Genomic DNA, 14,753 nt, shown 5'->3' on the forward strand with positions numbered 1-14,753 from the left:
CTCTAAAGCCCCTAACTTCGGAGAAGATGAAGCTGCAAGCCTTTAAGTCCAGAGCTTTGACCCATGCTAGGATATACAACTGCCCTTGGGAAAGAGTAGACACAAAACTGCCATGTCACTCCATGTGTAGAGGAGAATGGTTTTCTGGGGGTAATCACTACAATAGTAAGATACAGAGGAAAGGTCTTGAAACAATGGCTTCCAGGAAGATCAAAGTGTTATTCTTGGGAGTCTTTTCCCCAGAGTATTCCTAAGAGAGAAGTCCAGCCCATTTTTCTTTTTTTTTTTTTTAAGATTTTATTTATTTATTCGACCGAGAGAGTGAGAGAGTACAAGCAAGGGGATCAGCAGAGGGAGAGGGCGAAGCAGGCTTCCCGCTGAGCAGGGAGCCCGACACGGAGCTCAATCCCAGGGATCCTGAGATCGTGACCTGAGCTGAAGGCAGACACTTAACCATCTGAGCCACCCAGGTGCCCCCAGCCCATTTCTCAGTCTTCCCAGAAAGAACCCACATGAAGGCTTAGAATAACATAATAGACTCAGATTTTATATTTATGAAAGGCCTTAGATTCACCCATTGTCTATTTATCATTATTAAGAATGTTGAATATTTTAATATTCTCTGTCCTAACTGGAGAATAATGTTTTTTTCCCCCCATTAGAGGCACTCACTATGATGTGTCATAAAAAGTATTATAAAATCTGATATATAATGTGTCATTTTTCTCAGTAAATAAAGTAGTCTGACTTGCAACTCCAAGAAATTACTAAGATCTTCTTTTAGGGAAAATACTAAGTGTCCCCTGACATTTAGAATCAAAGAAGAAAAAAAATTAATGTGTGCTTAAACTAGTTTCCCTTTTCTATAGTAATTCCAACTCCACTCGATCATGCCTCCCCAAGTGTTGTGGAACCGTTGAGTAGAAAGTCAATCTGCCTATAGGTATTCTTTTAATGTCTATTAAAGATCACATTATGGACATTATATCCTGTCAGACTGTCCCACTTATGGTGAATTTTTTAAATTTTCTGTTATTCCCTCCATGGCTTTTATTTTCCCTTCATTATTCCTTCAGAACCCCTGGGAGGTAAGATTGTACATATAATTTCATCCCTATTTTAAAATACTGTTTAGAGTTTTGCTTTGAAATTGCTTTTAGGGCTGAATGTTTGGCTTTCTTAAGTGAACCTGTAATAAACACTGTTGAATTCTCTCCAAATTACCTCAAAGAATTACCTGCTTATCTAGAAGAACCATCAGTGTAATTTTAAGGGATTTTGTTTTTATTCAGCGGCTCTGAGTCTTTGAACTTCTCTGCCTCGATTTTTCAATCTTTCCACAGGAAGGGCTCTGCTGAGAACGAGCACTTTGCAGCACTTTTCCTCATAAATGCCGAAGAGAGTGTTTTTGTTTCTACTTTGGTACTTGTGATCCTAGCTCCAAAGGAAGCAAGATTTCCATGATTAGGACAGTTTAGTCTGGAAAGGAGACTGGTTAATGGAGATGTGATTAAAAGATACTTAGGGTTTTGAGAATCTTGTGAAAATGATATGATCCGCTTTTGACCTCTCACAGAACTCAACAAAGAAATACTCCATGCATCAGCGTATCGGTAGACTTAGGGCAGTCATAAATAGTATGACTTTTAGAGAGAGGTGTCATTATTAGCCCTATTTTGTGGAGAAGAAAAATGAGATGCAGAAAAAGCTAGGGAACCTACTTACTTGGGGTCACCAAGTTAGAAGCAGTGGCCTGGGAGTTGTGCCCATGGTTGGATTCCAGAACCCAGCCTGTTAATTAGAGTGTTATATTTCTATGATATGATCATTACTCTTGCAAACCAGCTAGTAGCTACCATGAGAGAATAATTGCAACACAGGCACTTAGTAATCCTTCCTGCTGATCCAGTTATTCACATGGTTAAGCAGAGTGAAGGTGCTGCCCAAGATAGAGCTTGACGGTGTACTCAGTTGGTGAATGCCATTTTTCTGGAGAGAGATTAGTGCAGGGAAGTAGGAGCACCAGCAAACAGGGTTCAGATTCTGCCTCTTCTAACTGCATGACCCTGGGGATATTTTAGTCTCTCCAAACCTCCATTTTTTTTATATGTTACTAAAGATAATGATAGTAACTGTCTTAAAGGAGTCAATGAAGGATTAAGTGAAGGAAGACAACAATGTTCCCTAAATATTAGCTATTATCACTGTTTCCATGAAGAGGGCATAGGAGGAGGGCATGGCGATGCTGGTAAGTGGATAGTGGAGATGTTGTATTCACTCTCGTGAATAACAATTTGGTGGGGAGAGGGCACTGCTTTTCACAGGGTTCTCCATGTAATGGTTTTGCAAACAGTAGTGATGGAAGTCCTCATGCCACCTTTCTAAGTTTTGTCTTGGATTGCTGGAAAGTAGTTTGGATAAAAAAATGATACACAGAAACTCCAAGTAATGAATGTAAAATTGAAGTCAGGTGGTCAGACTGGGATCACCAGCATAGGGGTCAAGATGACATAAGGCAAATGGGGCAAAGTGAGAGTGAGGCCAAGAATAGAGATTAGAATTATATCTAACCAAATCTGTGCAGGGAAAGCTCATTTCAATCTCCTAATTCAAGGTTCAGAGCACCAGTGGCCAGAGCCAGAAGAAATAGAGATATTACAGTGTGGATCAGCTCACAGTCCCTGTGTGAACTTGGGCACCCTTGGCATTCCTGGGCCTATGTTTCTCTAGCTATACAGTGAGGATCACATAGTATTTGTTTTATAAGATTCAGTGAATTTTATGCCCAAGACCTTGTTTATAGAAGTCACTCAAAAAATACAGGATACATTAGGAAGATAAGGAAGTTAGTAATGGTGAAATGTAAGGATTGCCTTGTTCACCACTGTAAACCAATGCTTGGCACAATATAGGGACTCCATGACTATTTTTTGAACAAATGACTACTCTTCAAAGAGATCAGAGAATCTGGTGAAAGTGGACATCAAGGACAGCCATGAAGGGGAAGAGGTATCACAAGAGGGACCTATAAAACCATGGCAGGATGTCATGTGGAAAAGAAGCAAAGCAGGTCAACCAGTCAGCCTCAGATCCCAGCCTCCATTCACATTTTTATGCCATTTGCAAGTGCTGAGACTCGGCCCTTTGGAGAACACCAGAATTTCTTTTCTCCAATGCACTGTCTCTCAGAAACCCCAGGACCCTAGATCCTGGAGCCACAACGTGACCGTTAACGTCAAGGGCAGTGGATGCTCCTCCTTTGTGCTTCTCCCCAGAAACTGGCAGCAGGTCTGGCTTTTTTAGAATTTGATTGCTTCTCTGAAGAGTTGTCTATTTTACTCAAAATGGCATCTGCCACAACAAACGTAGTCACGACTGACCTCAAGTAGTAGGTTGAGTAATAAACATAGCAGGAGCAAAACCGTTGCAAACTGTTACAAATGTGTTTGTATTTCTTCAATGAGAATAAGCTTTCCAGTGAGTTTTCTTCTTTTAAGAATAAGTTTTGAACTGTCTTTTAAAATCAGGTAGGAGTAAAAAATGCAAGTTATATTTTCTACCCTTTTGTTGTTTTTATTTTTAGGAAATAAATCATGGGATTTAAAAATAAATTAATCTGTTTATTTGGAGATAATTATAAATTCACATGCATTTGGAAGAAATAATAGAGAGACCCAGAGTATACTTTTCCCAGTTGCCCTCCATAGTAATATCTTGTAAAGCTGTGGTACAATGTAACAACCAGGATATTAACACTGAGGCAGTAATGATATAGAACATTCCCAACATGAGGTGGGTCGTCACACCCACTTCCTTTGTACCTCCACCCCTCCTCTACCCCTGGCAACCACTAACTTATTTTCTGTTTTTATAACTTTGTCATTTCAAGAATGTGACTTAAGTGGAATCATACGGAATACAATCTTTTTGGATTGTCTTTTTTCTTCACTCGGTATAATTCTTTGGAGATTCATCCAGGTTATGAGTATTAAGAGCTCACCCTTTTTTATTACTGAATAGTAATCCAAGGTATGGGTGTATAACAGTTCGTTTCGACATCCACCTACTGAAAAACGTCTGTGTCGTTTCCAGTTTGGGGCCATTATGAGTAAAGCTACTATAAAACTTCATGTATAGGTTTTTGTGTGCACGTAAGTCTTCACTTCTCTGGACTGTTACATGAGTGAAAAATAAATTTCTTTCTAAGCCATTGAATAATTGGGTCTCTTTTTATAGCATATGTATGCTCTGCCAATTTAGCCTAAATAACACAAACGTCTCTTTTGTATTGGCCACTGGGGTGGTGACAATAGTAGCTGTAAGTTCTTTTTTTTTTATTTTTAAGATTTATTTATTTGAGAGGGGAGGGGGCAGGTAGAGAGAGAGGGAGAGAGAGAATCTCTAGCACACTCCCCACTGAGCCCCACACAAGGCTCCATCTCACGACCCTGTGATCACAACCTGAGCCAAAATCGAGTCAGATGCTTAATCAACTGAGCCACCCAGGCGCCCCCTTAAAGAAAATAAAAGATAATATCTATAAGTTCTTAAGTGCTTACTCAAATGCAGATAGTGTATATAACTACACTATAAAAGATAGTAAGGGTAGTTGACATTTACTGACAATGTCCTAGACACTATCCCAAGTGTTCCACATACTAATTCATATGACCTACAAAATCACCCTATAAGGCAGGTATTGTTTTTTCCCACATTTTACAAATGAGAACATTGAGGCAAAGAGGTTTAATGCTTCAGGACACCACTAGGAAGGGCTAAAATTGGGATTGAAATTTTAATAGACTGATACCAGAGCCTTCAATTTTAATCACTACACTGTATTGCTTTTCTACTTTGCAGAATCTTTTTTTTTTCTTTTCTTTTCTTTTTTTGTTAACATATAATGTGTTATTAGTTTCAGGGGCACAAGTCTGTGACTCATCAGCCTTACACAATTCACAGCACTCACCATAGTATATACCCTCCCCAGTGTCCATCACCCAGCCACCCGATCCCTCCCCCTGCCCCTCACTCCAGCAACCCTCAGTTTGTTTCCTAAGGTTAAGAGCTTCTTATGGTTTGTCTCCCTCTCTGGTTTCGTCTTGTTTCATTTTTCCCTCTCTTCCCCTATGATCTTCTGCCTTGTTTCTCAAATTCCACATATCAGTGAGATCATATGCTAACTGTCTTTCTCTGATTGACTTCTTTCACTCAGCATAACACCCTCCAGTTCCATCCACGTCATTGCAAATGGCAAGATCTCATTCCTTTTGATGGCTGCACAATATTCCATTGTGTATATATACCACATCTTCCTTATCCATTCGTCTGTTGATGAACATCTAGGCTCTTTCCATAGTTTGGCTATTGTGGACATTGCTGCTATAAACATTGGGGTTCAGGTGCCCCTTCGGATCACTACATTTGTATCTTTGGGGTAAACACCCGGTAGTGCAATTGCTGGGTTGTAGGGTAGCTCTATTTGCAACTTTTTGAGGAAACTCCATACTGTTCTCCAGAGTGGTTGCACCAGCTTGTATTCACACCAACAGTGTAGGAGGGCTCCCCTTTCTCTGCATCCCCGCCAACATCTGTCGTTCCCTGACTTGTTAATTTTAGCCATTCTGACTGGTGTGAGGTGGTATCTCATTGAGGTTTTGATTTGGATTTCCCTGATCCCAAGAGATGTTGAGCACTTTTTCATGTGTCTTTTGGCCATTTGGATGTCTTCTTTGCAGAAATGTCTGTTCATATCTTCCGCCCATTTCTTGATTGGATTATTTGTTCCTTGGGTGTTGAGTTTGATAAGTTCTTTATCGATTTTGGATACTAGCCCTTTATCTGATATGTCATTTGCAAATATCTTCTCCCATTCAGTCAGTTGTCTTTTGGTTTTGTTGACTGCTTCCTTTGCTGTGCAAAAGCTTTTTATCTTGTTGAAGTCCCAATTGTTCATTTTTGTCCTTGCTTCCCTTGCCTTTGGCAATGTATCTAGGAAGAAGTTGCTGCGGCTGAGGTCGAAGAGGTGGCTGCCTATGTTCTCATCAAGGATTTTGATGGATTCCTGTCTCACACGAAGGTCTTTCATCCATTTTGAGTCTATTTTTGTGTGTGGTGTAAGGAAATGGTCCAGTTTCATTCTTCTGCATGTGTCTGTCCAATTTTCCCAACACCATTTGTTGAAGAGACTGTCTTTTTTCCATTGGACATTCTTTCCTGCTTTGTCGAAGATGAGTTGACCAGAGAGTTGAGGGTCCATTTCTGGGCTCTCTATTCTGTTCCATTGATCTATGTGTCTGTTTTTGTGCCAGTCCCATACTGTCTTGATGATGACAGCTTTGTAATAGAGCTGGAAGTCCGGAATTGTGATGCCACCAGCTTTGCTTTTCTCTTTCAACATTCCTCTGGCTATTTGGGATCTTTTCTGGTTCCATACAAATTTTAGGATTATTTATTCCATTTCTCTGAAAAAAGTTGTTGGTATTTTGATAGGGATTGCATTAAATGTGTAGATTGCTTCAGGTAGCACAGACATTTTCACAGTATTTGTTCTTCCAATCCATGAGCATGGAGTGTTTTTCCATTTCTTTGTGTCTTCCTCAATTTCCTTCATGAGTATTCTGTAGTTTTCTAAGTACGGATCCTTTGCCTCTTTGGTTAGATTTATTCTAACCAGATATCTTATGGTTTTGGGTGCAATTGTAAATGGAATCGACTCCTTAATTTCTCTTTCTTCTGTCTTGTTGTTGGTGTATAGAAATGCGACTGATTTCTGTGCATTGATTTTATATCCTGCCAATTTGCCGAATTCCTGTATGAGCTCTAGCAGTTTTGGGGTGGAGCTTTTTGGGCTTTCTACATAAAGTATCAGATCATCTACTTTGCAGAATCTTTACAAGTCACTATCAGATATGTTCTGGAGTTTCCAAGGAAATAATAACCAGCAGCCCTCCATCCCACCAGGGATTTTATATGTTGTAATATAAAATGATAGATTAAATAAGGAGCATAAAATATAATTTTTATTACATATCACTAAGTTGGAGAAGGTCATTTAGTGCGATGACCAATGGGCTTACTCATCGACCTCCAGACTTAGGCAGAATTATCTTCCCAATAAAGCAATGTTGAACTGGTTTAGGTTCCCACCACCTACTGAGTCTTGCTTCAGTACGACCAAGGACTGGAGGAACAGGTGGGAACTCATGTTTTCCATGGAGAAGCTTGCTCCCAAGAGGAGGAAATCAAGCTATATATGCCATATTTTTGAGCTATATATGATACATATATATTCCTCTAATAAATATATATATGTTACTCCTCATATATATATATATTTATTTGTATATATATTTCTCTAGTCCTACTTTTCTGTTTTCCTTAGATGAATAGTTTTTAGTATTCTATTTTAGCTCCTCTATTGACTTTTAAGCTATAACTCTTTGTTTGCCCTAGAAATTATGACATGCATATTTAGGTTCACTATCTATTTTTACATAATAGTTTAGTACTTCATGTACAACATAAGAACTTTACAAAAATATAATTCAATTTAAGCTCTTCACACCCTATGCTTTTGTTTTTATATTTTTATATATACTACTATAAATACAAAATTAATAACACACACACACACACACACACACAGTCTTTAATATTTACCCCATGTATTTACCCTTTCTGGTGGTCTCAATTCTTTCTGGGAGTTCTAGGGTTTCATTTGGCATCATTTTCCCTCAGCCTGAAAACCTTCACTAACTTTTCTTGTACTACAGGTCTGTTAAGATGAATTCTCTCAGCTTTTTTTTTTTTTTTTGGTGTGAAATTGTCTTTATTTGACCTTCCTTTCTCTGAATGATATTTTCTCTGGATACAGAGTTCTAGGTAAAATATTTTATTTTATCTTTTAGCACTCTGAAGGTGTAATTAATTTTCTTAATGCTGCTTTTGAACAATTTTTTTGTGTGTCATTGTTTCATTGTATGTGCTCTATCTTTTTTTTTCCTCTGGCTACTTTTAAGACTTGCTTTTTATCTTTATTTTTTAACAGTTTGATTACAATATTTACAATATTCATCCTGCATTGAACTCACTGAGCTTCTTGAATGTGTAGGATATATCTTTCTTCAATCTTTCAAACTTTTCTGCTAGATCTATTCAAATATCTCTTCTATTCTGTTCTCTCTTTCCTCTTTTCATGGATTCCAATTACATGTATATAAGATTGCTTGATATTGCCCCACAGATCCCAAAGACATTGTTCTCCTTTTCTGTCTGTCTCTGTCTCTTTCCATCACTTCCATTCCTTATCCTCTGGGAAAATCATTCTGTCTTTCACCATTAAGCATAATGTTAGCTGGAGGCTTTTTTGTAGATGCCCTTTGTCAAATTGAGAAAATTCCTTTCTATTCCTAGATTGTTAAGAATTTTTATTTAGAATGAGTTTTAGACTTTTTAAAGTATTTTTTCTATACTTATGGACATGATCCAGTGGTTTTTCTTTTAGTTTGTTAGTATGGGAAATGACATTGATTAATTGTTGAATATTAAAGTGACTTTGAATTATAGGGATAAAGTCTACTTGATCATTGTGGCAGACAAATAGTACATGGTCTCTAGAATCCCTACTTTCTGGTATTCATACTCTCATATCGCCTCTTCCCCTTTACCATAGACATGAACTGTGACTTGCTTTGACCAATAACACGCAGCAAAGGTGATAAGGATAAATATGATGTATATGATCATGTGATTATATGACATAAAATTGTAGCACTCATCTTATAGGAATCTCTCACTCCCTTGCATCTTTGAGGAAGTCAACAGCCTTGTTGCCTCCCCCATGGCAAGAAACTGCAGCTCACTGCTAGGAGCTAAGGGCACCTTCTGGCCAACAGCCATCAGGAAACAGAATTATTCGGTATTACAGTCACAAAGAACTGAATTCTGCTAACAAATGCATGAGTTTGGAAGCACATACCTCTCCAGATGGGAACCTAGTCCTGGCCAACGGCTTGGTTACAGAGAAACCAGCTAAACCATGCCCAGACTCCTGACCCGCAAGAATTGAAAGATAATATACGTGTGTGTTGTGTTCTAAGCTGCTAAGTTTGTGGTAATGTTGTTATGTTGCGTAAGATAACTGATACAGATTTTGGTAATGGAAGCAGAGCATCAATATAACAAATGTCTAAAAATGTGGGAGTGGCTTTGGGACTTGTCAGTGGACAGAGGCTAGGGGAATTTGGAAGAGCACAGTAGAGAAAGCTTACATTGTCTTGGACACACTGTTAATAGAAATTCGAACATTAAGGATGTACCAGTGAGTACTCAAAAGGAAGTGAGGAACATGTGGGAAACTTGAGGAGGGAGGATCCTGGTTAACTACTGATAGAGAGCTTAACACAGTTGTCTTCTGCAATTACATGGAAAGTGGAGCTTGTAAGTGATGAACTTAGTTATCTAAGGATACTTCCCAGGGAAGTGTTGAGATGCCACTTGATTTCTTCTTGCTACTTAGAAGAAAGTGTGTGAAGAGAGAGATAAACCAAAGGAAAAACTGTTGAACTGAAAGGAACCAAGATTTGATGATTTTGAAAATTCTCAGCCTCTCCAATTGGTAAAACATGGTAATATTGAGAGACAGCTTCCAAGCACTCTCAGGAAAGTGCACACCAGAGAAAAAGCTGATGGTGTGACTATATGATCTTCTACTTAAATTTCAGCAAGATCAAAAGGTCATAGTATTCAGCCAAACAAAGAGCTTTTTCAAAGATTAGAGGTGTGCCTCACAGATCTTAATCCAACCACAGATCCTCTAGGAAATGTAAGGCCATTGCCCCTTAGCCATCTATATCAGCAGAAGCCCAATGTAGAGTCATGCTTTTTCAAAAAGATCTGTAGGTGCAGCTTTTGTCTAATGGAGTGAACCCCAGGAAAATCCATGGGACGCCCACAAAGTTTTTGAGAATATTGTTTCAGAAGGAACACTGTCAACTTGGACGAAAAATACAGAGAGCATCCTCTCACTTTCAGGGTAACTATTGAAAGATATGAATTTGTCATGCTAATGGACATCAAAAGAAAGTTGGGGTGGCAATCTTTATATCAGACAAATTAGATTTTAAACCAAAGGCTGTAATAAGAGATGAAGAAGGACACTATCATAATTAAAGGGTCTATCCAAAAAGAAGACCTAACAATTGTAAATATTTGTGCCCCTAATGTGGGAGCAGCCAATTATATAAACCAATTAATAACAATCAAAGAAACACATCAATAATAATACAAAAATAGTAGGGGACTTTTAACAGCCCCCTTCCTGAAATGAACAGATCATATAAGCAGAAGATCAACAAGGAAATAAGGGCTTTGAATGACACACTGGACCAGAGGAACTTCACAGATAGATATATTCAGAACATTCTACCCCAAAGCAACAGAATACACATTCTTCTCAAGTGCACATGGGACATTCTCCAGAATAGATCACATCCTGGGCCACAAATCAGGTCTCAACCAGTACCAAAAGATTGGGATCATTCCCTGCCTATTTTCAGACCACAATGCTTTGAAACTTAAACCCAATCACAAGAGGAAAGTTGGAAAGAACTCCGATACATGGAGGCTAAAGAGCAACCTACTAAAGGATGAATGGGTCAACAAGGAAATTAAAGAAGAATTAAAAAAATTCATGGAAACAAATGAAAATGAAAACACAACTGTTCAAAATCTTCGGGATGCAGCAAAGGCATCCTAAGAGGGAAGTATATAGCACTACATGCCTTTCTCAAGAAACAAGAACGGTCTCAAATATACAACCTAAGCCTATACCTAAAAGAGCTGGGAAAGAACAGCAAATAAAGTCTAAACCCAGCAGGAGAAGAGAATTAATAAAGATTAGAGCAGAAATCAATGAAATAGAAACCAAAAGAAGAGTAGAACAGATCAGAAAAACTAGGAGCTGGTTCTTTGAAAGAATTAATAAGATTGATAAACCCTTGGCCAGACTTATCCAAAAGAAAAGAGAAAGGACCCAAATAAATAAAATCATGAATGAAAGAGGAGAGATCACAACCAACACCAAAGAAATACAAACAATTATAAGAACATATTATGAGCAACTAAATTCCAACAAATTAGACAATCTGGAAGAAATGGATGCATTCCTCCAGACATATACACTACCAAAATTGAACCAGGAAGAAATGGGAAACCTGAACAGACCCATAAGCAGCAAGGAAATTGAAGCCGTAATCAAAAATCTCCCAACAAACAAGCGCCCAGGGCCAGGTGGCTTCCCAGGGGAGTTCTACCAAACATTTAAAGAAGATTTAATACCTATTCTTCTGAAACTGTTTCAAAAAATTAACATGGGAGGAAAACTTCCAAACTCATTTTATGAGGCCAGTATTACCTTGATCCCAAAACCAGACAAAAGACCCCATCAAAAAGGAGAACTACAGACCAATATCCCTGATGAACATGGATGCAAAAATTCTCACCAAAATACTAGCCAATAGGAACCAACAGTACATTAAAAGGATTATTCACCATGACCAAGTGGGATTTATCCCTGGGATGCAAGGTTGATTCAACATCCACAAATCAATCACTGTGATACAGTACATTAATAAAAGAAAGAACAAGAATCATATGATCCTCTCAATAGATGCAGAAAAAGCATTTGACAAAGTACAGCATCCTTTCTTGATTAAAACTCTTTACACTGTAAGAATAGAAGGTACATACCCCAATAACATAAAAGCCATCTATGAAAAGCCCACAGTGAATATCATTCTCAATGGGGAAAAACTGAGAGCTTTTCCCCTGAGATCAGGAACACAGCAGGGATGTCCACTATCACCACTGCTGTTCAACATAGTACTAGAAGTCCTAGCTTCAGCAATCAGACAACAAAAAGGAATCAAAGGCATCAGAATCGCCAAAGAAGTCAAACTCTCACTCTTTGCAGATGACATGATACTTTATGTGGAAAACCCAAAAGACTCCACCCCAAAACTGCTAGAACTCATACAGGAATTCAGTAAGGTGGCAGGATATAAAATCAATGCACAGAAATCAGTCCCATTTCTATACACCAACGAGAGAGAAGAAAAAGAAATTAAGGAGTCAGTCCCATTTACAGTGCACCCAAAACCATAAGATACCTGGTTAGAATAAATCTAACCAAAGAGGCAAAGGATCTGTACTTAGAAAACTACAGAATACTCATGAAAGAAATTGAGGAAGACACAAAGAAACGGAAAAACATTTCCTACTCATGGATTGGAAGAACAAATATTGTGAGAATGTCTATGCTACCTGAAGCAATCTACACATTCAATGCAATCTCTATCAAAATACCATCCACCTTTTTCAAAGAAATGGAACAAATAATCCTAAAATTTGTATGGAACCAGAAAAGATCCCAAATAGCCAGAGGAATGTTGAAAGAGAAAAGCAAAGCTGGTGGCATCACAATTCTGGACTTCCAGCTCTATTACAAAGCTGTAATCATCAAGACAGTATGGTACTGGGGCGCCTGGGCAGCTCAGTCATTAAGCATCTGCCTTCAGCTTGGGTCATGATCACAGGGTCCTGGGATCGAGCCTTTCATTGGGCTCCCTGCTCCACGGGAGGCCTGCTTCTCCCTCTCCCACTCCCCCTGCTTGTGTTCCCCCTCTAGCTGGCTCTCTCTCTATCAAATAAATAAATAAAATCTTAAAAAAATAAAAAAAGACAGTATGGTACTGGCACAAAAACAGACACATAGATCAATGGAACAGAATAGAGAGCCCAGAAATGGACCCTCAACTCTCTGGTCAACTCATCTTCGACAAAGCAGGAATGTCCAATGGAAAAAAGACAGTCTCTTCAACAAATGGTGTTGGGAAAATCGGACAGCCACATGCAGAAGAATGAAACTGGACCATTTCCTTACACCACACACAAAAATAGACTCAAAATGGTTGAAAGACCTAAATGTGAGACAGGAGTCCATCAAAATCCTAAAGGAGAATATAGGCAGCCACCTCTTTAACCTCAGCCGCAGCAACTTCTTCCTAGACACATCGCCGAAGGCAAGGGAAGCAAGGGCAAAAATGAACTACTGGGATTTCATCAAGATAAAAAGCTTTTGCACAGCAAAAGAAACAGTCAACAAAACTAGAAGACAACCGACAGAATGGGAGAAGATATTTGTAAATGACATATCAGATAAAGGGCTAGTATCCAAAATCTATAAAGAACTTATCAAACTCAACACCCAAAAAACAAATAATCCATGGGAATGGGTTAGCCTGGTGATGGGTATTAAAGAGGGCACGTATTGAATGGAGCACTGGGTATATATGCAAACAATGAATCATGGAACACTACATCAAAACCTAATGATGTAATGTATGGTGATTAACATAACATAATAAAAAAAAATAAAAGACTATATTTCCCTCTGGTATCATTTGCCTTTAGCCTGAAGGACTCCCTTCAATATTTCTTGTATAATTCTTAGTTTTTGTAAGTCTGAAAAAAAAAGATTTATTTGCCATCACTTTCAAGTTATTTTTTCACCTGGTATAGAATCCTAGGTTGACAGTTTTGTTTTCTTTTGTTTTTTTTCCTTCTATAAGTTAACGATGTTGCTGTATTTTCTTCTCACTTGCATTCTTTCCAATAAGAAATCTGTTGTTACCTTTGTTCTCCATATATAACTTGTCTATTGTTTTTGACTGCTTTTCAGATTTTCTCTTTATCATTGGTTTTATGCAATTTGATTATGATATCATTTGTAATTTTCTTTAAGCTTTTTGTGCTTGGAGTTTGTTGAGCTTTTTGGATGTGTGAGTTTATAGTTTTCATCCAACTTGAACTTCTTTTTGCTATTATTTTTTTAAATTTTTTTTTCTACCCCTCACTGTTTCTTCCTCTTCAGGGACTGTAATTACATGTATATTAGTTGACTCACAGTTTTTATTTTTATTTTTTTTACTTTTAAAAATATTTTATTTATTTGAGAGACAGAGACAGAGCACAAGTTGGGGGGGGCGGAGGAGAAGCAGAGGGAGGGGGAGAAACAGACTCCCTGCTGAGCAAGGAGCCCAATGTGGGGTTTAGTCCCAGGACCATGGGATCATGACCCAAGCCAAAGGCAGACGCTTAACCAACTGAGCCACCCAGGCACCCCTGACTAACAGTTTTCCTATTATTCACTGATGCACTTTTTCTTTTTGTATTCTTTTATCTCTTTGTGTTTCATTTTGAATTGTTTCTATTGGCATGTCCTCAAGCCTACTACTCTTTTCCTCTTATATGTCTAATCTGTTATTAATACCACCAGTGTATTTTCACATCAGACATTGTAGTTTTCATTTCTAAAAGTTTGATTTCAGTCTTTTTTTTTAATATAAATATCTTCATTGTCTTGATTTTTTGAACTATGGAATACAGGTATAATAATTGCTTTAATGTCCTTTTCTGCTAATTTTAACACTTATCTTGCTTCTGGGTCAGTTTTGATGGCTTAACTTATCTTTTTATTAGGTGTCATATTTTCCTGATTTTTTTTACATGCTTGGTAATTTTTTATTGAATGAATTGTGAATTTTACCTTATTGGATTCAGGATATTTTTGTACTCCTGTAAATATGCCTGATCTTCATTCTGAGGTGCAGTTATGTTGCTTGGAAATAGTTTGAACTTTCCAGGTCTTATTTCTAAGATATCTTTTATGCAAGGTCAGAACAGTGCTTGAT

Source organism: Callorhinus ursinus, unplaced genomic scaffold (assembly GCF_003265705.2).
Source record: "Callorhinus ursinus isolate GAN/ISIS: 27379988/994484 unplaced genomic scaffold, GSC_fseal_2.0 scaffold62, whole genome shotgun sequence".
Taxonomy (NCBI): domain Eukaryota; kingdom Metazoa; phylum Chordata; class Mammalia; order Carnivora; family Otariidae; genus Callorhinus; species Callorhinus ursinus.